Here is a 5,038-nt window from a genome sequence, read left to right as displayed (position 1 = left end):
TGTATCAATTTCTTTTGTGTTCTGTATTTTGGTATTTTTTTTCGAAAGAAGGTTTAAAAGAAAAAGGTATTATAATCCTGAATATATATGCAGACCATCTAGTTTGCATCAGACCTTTCTTTCCCTTCCCATTCTCTCATTTTCCTTTCAGTTCTTCCAAACACTTAGCCTCTTTGACATATATGATCTCTCTGAGGGAGATTCTCCAATAAGTATTTAAGTTCAGGATTGACTACATACTTCTAATCTCGATCGTTGAATTGCATCTAAAAGACTACCAACACATTTAATGAATACAATTTAACTGCCAAGATTAGAAGTATATAACCAATTTTTAACATAAAATACTTATTGGAGAATCTCTTTATGATGATTACTTCAAAGGGACATCATTCGTCAAATTTAACTTAAAATGTTGATCCTTGTAGGGCTAGATGATTACTGTACGAACTGACACTTACAAGAACAATTATTGATGATGAAATAGTTGCAAAAGTTCTTAATGTAAAATCAGGCTACATTAAGGGATGTGGATTTGGGACTCAATACCTTCAGAATCTTTTTCAAAGCATTTGTGTTTGAAAAAAAAAATAAAGATCTAGAAGATTGCAAGGAACACAACAGATTGTTGAGAGCCAACAGCAAGAACTTGACCATCAATCTGAGGTTATCCAAGTGTTGGAGGAGAGGAGGAAACACCTTAAGGAGAGAAGCAAGATAAATAAATTTCAAGACTTCATTAGGAAGATAAGCTCAGGCCAGAACCCCACTTTGTAGCTGAGTCATTTTTATATATCTTGAACTTGATGATAACTCTTAGGGTTATTTAAACAATTACGATATTTGCTTCGTTTGAATTAGTGGTGACTAATGTTGTAACTTATTATGGAGTTTCAATTATTACTAATATGTTGTATCATTATTTCCTCATAACTTATTATTTATGCTTTTACTTCTTGTGAATAAGCAAAAAAATTATGATTTTTTTGTTTTTGTTTTTTTTGTTTTTTTGTTGCCAAAATTAGGAAGAGAAAGGGGGATTTTCCCCCACACACACTACAAGGTGTCATGGGGATCTAAACATGAGACTATTGGTCTACGAGACAAGGGTTTATTGGATTGGCGTTCTTTTGTTCAACAATGGCAAAGTTTAGTTTTCTTGTTCTTTTATTCAAAGATAAAACTTCTGAATTATAAAACAAGAATTTTAGTTTTTTACATACCCTTCCTTCCACACTCATATACTTCTAATCATCCTCAGATTAATCCAATCAAATTGAACAACTAGCTGAAGAGATATTGAATATGAAAATTAAGGTACGCCAATGGTCTATATACCAAGCAAAACATATCATTCAAAAGTTCATGTCAACCAAAAACACAACACAATAATAAAGCCAATTCAAGCACAGTAGTGCAATTTCCAGTCAAGAAGTTTATCTTCAAATTTTCATAAACCATTTGCGAGCAAATGAGTATTATTTCTGTGTTCTGGACCTTCAGTCACTGCCGAAGAAACTAAGTTCAAAGATGGAAAACAGAGAAAAGTTCATTTAAATGCAGAGATATTGAATATGTAAACTAAGGTACGCCAATGGTCTATCTACCAGAGGAAAACAGATCATCCAGCTTCACATACTTCTCTTCCACATCAAGAACACGATACCTTGTTGCAGTCAACGAGCCTGGAACAAAATTGGTGGTTGCAGCATCTTCGACCTTTCTTTTGCCCCGATTATCATTCTGTCCCGATTGAAACAATAGATCTGTTGCAAATTCCTTGATGTCTCGTAAGTCTGGTGGGGGTGTTGTTGATACAGGGTTTTTGAAATACTCATCTCCAATCTTTATCCACTCGTCTCCAATAATTGACAGAGAGTCTTCTTCCTCTTCTTCTTGGTGCAAATTCTGTCTAGATAACATTGAAGGGTAGTCCTTTAGCTCCTCTGCTTGACTTGGAATTTCCCCAGGTCTCTCTTTGTTTTGTTGTGTTTCTTTGACAATTTCTGCCATTGATTTTAGTGTAGCTTCTCCCAAGATAGTCGTACTAATTAGATCTCCCTCTTTTTGTTTGATCTTCTTCAATCGACTTCTTCTACTTGCTGTGGTCGCAGAATTGGGAATGCCGCTAACCACTTTGTGTGATGTGGATAGAAAACAGTTGGTGTAAGTCAGGTTTTCAAATTTGGAGGGAAAGAGCTAAAGAGAATGGCCCATGGTAATGGCTATGTGACTCGAACAGTGTTCGTCTCTTGTAGGTTCTTGAAAACAATTTCGGGTAGATATGAAAATATAGTAGAATTTGACAAAATACATTTCCTTCAAAGGGGAGAGGAAATTGATGATTACACAACAGAATTACCAAACAAGAATTATAAAATCATGAAAAATGGTGAAAAAAATTACAAAAAAGAAAAGAGCCGCTCCACCGGGCATGCTTGGCAAGAGACCGGCGGTATGTGTCATCGTATTGTTAGAAAATTTCAGCAAATTAAGAAAGAGGCAATTTTTTTAGTAACTTTCGTACGTTTTGTTTTCACGTTTCTTAGTTGGTTTTGTCTAGTTTCCAATTGAGATTGGTTTCCTTTCCCTACAAAAACTTTGAATTTTTAGAGAGCCAGGATACTATGGTTTTAGCCTCCTTTGTGACTTAGGTTACCAACATTACAAGAAGTGAGCTGGTAAGAGCCGTTCACACTACAACATGGTATCGCTTTAGGGACACATTTTTTTACCTAGGATTTCATTTTCTCGCCAAAAAAATATTTCAGCGAGGAAAATCTAAAACTCTCGTGGAATGTCACTTGAATTTGGTCTCCAAATTGGACCAAGCCCTAGAGAGAAAATTTGGGATTTAAAACCTATCCACATATAGGAATGGGAACTTTCCCTGCGGGTTAGGGTTTTCAAGGGGCTTCACCCTTGTCATGTATGAAGGTTTGGAATCGAGTAAGCAGACGAGTTCAGGAAAATTTTCGTGTATAGTGTTCCGTGTGTGGGGAGGATGGTATTCTAATCTCCCAGCTAAACCCTCCCTGTTTAAGATATATCAGTCATTTTCGTATGAGTATACTGCTATGTGGATCCTAGTTATGTCCCACGACTCCTACCAAATTTTATGTTTCACGTATTATATTAATTATTGAATTAAATAATACATTTAAAAAAAGTAAAAAACAAAACTTTAGTTTTATTTGTTGCCAAAGTCATATAGTTTCAAACTTTTTTTTTTCTCCTTCAAAAATTATTTTTTATTGGTAGTTTTGTAATGGGGCAAGGCATGAAGGCGGATATGGGGAGTCCACGATTTGAATAGTACGGCTGCGGAGACAAGGATGGATGAAAAAATTTAACTGCGGTGTGGATGGGAATGACATACCCTCCCTCATTCGCCGCATGGCCATCCAAGCGGATATGGGAACAAAGTTTCCCTTTGGTGCAACTATTGAGTGTGGCGTCCCAACTATCGCGGTCATCACTAACCGTGATAGCGAATGAAAAATTTGGTGGTGATAGGAGCCTGGGATTGAAACTTCATTGAGGGACTAGGGCCGAGCAAGGAACGTATCCTCGACCGTTGGATTCTCAACTTTGGTAACAAAACTATTGATTTCGTATGTGCCAGTCGAGTGCTGGTGTGACTACCATGTTCAGTGGAAAAGGCTCGACTATCAAGATGATCTCTCAAGTCCTCTTTGAATTATGAACTAAAACATAGTTGTGGCGATGAAACTTCTTCACTCCAAAGTTCTTGTCCCGACAAAATTTTAGATTTGTGCCACACTCGTACTTCCAAATTTCCAAATATCTGAAACCTTTTGCCGACGAACTCTTCCTAATATGCCTACTCTGTGGTTGTATTATAAATATGACCTCCTACAAGGAGAAGAATACACAGAAAATTTCCACAAACAAATATTCTCTCATAGTTTTCATATTTTAGCATGGTATCAGAGCGGCGATCTTGGAATTGTTGACTCTAGTTTCAAACCCCCGCCGCTACTATGGGGTTGATGATTTTTTCAACCCTCATGGAGGTAGCACCACCGACTCCTTCTCTCATTCTCCACCAACCATCGTTGAGTTGAGTGCCCAGATGGCTCCGCTCCTACAGATGCAGACTTTGACCCCGAACCCGATCCAGAATCAGGATCCTCTTTTGACCTCGACCCCGACTATGACGAACGACCCCGACCCCGACTCCGAAGACAATGACCCCGACCCCACTCCGATGATGACCCCAACCCCGAATTTGTCTCTGATTCAGACCCTGATCCCGATTTCGATTCGGACTCCGGCCCCGACTCAGGCTCAGATTTCGATCCCAATTCCTACTCAACTGTATCCTATGCATCTTCCGCTGCACAGATTATGACTTCTAGACTAACGACCCCGACACATGGACCAGATTGCGCATATTGTGGTGATCCGAGACACACTTGTGAGACTTGTTTTAAATCGCATGGCTACCCCAATTGGTGGGCTACTCTTAAAGATCGAGGACAATGCAATATGACCAGTAATGGTACTGGTTATGGATTCCATACTTCCGATAAGATTGATTCCAGGAGCTGGATAATTGATTCCGGTGCAACTGATCATATGACGTTTGATCTTGATGATTTTCTGAATACTACACAACCTCGACGAACCTGTATTGCAAATGCCAATGGTGTTACTTATCCTGTGACAGGGGCTGGCACTGTTGCACTCTCATCTCTCTCTCACTGTCTAATACTTTACTTGTTCCATCTTTATCCACTAAATTGTTGTCAGTTAGTCAGCTTACTGAACAATTGAATTGTTGTGTACTCATTTACCCGAGTTTTTGTTTGCTTCAGGATATTCACACTAAGGAGATTCTTGGTCGTGGTACTAAGAGAGGGGGGCTATATTATGTCGATGACTTCAGTCCCGGCATGGCTAACAGCGTGACACATCCCTTTGATAGCAAACAAAAGCAAATCTGGTTGTGGCACCGTCGATTGGGACATCCGTCTTTTAGTTATATGAAGCATCTTATACCAGATTTATTCTC

This window comes from Prunus dulcis, chromosome 1, assembly GCF_902201215.1.
Source record: "Prunus dulcis chromosome 1, ALMONDv2, whole genome shotgun sequence".
NCBI classification, from domain to species: Eukaryota; Viridiplantae; Streptophyta; class Magnoliopsida; order Rosales; family Rosaceae; genus Prunus; species Prunus dulcis.
This window is presented reverse-complemented; position numbering follows the sequence as displayed.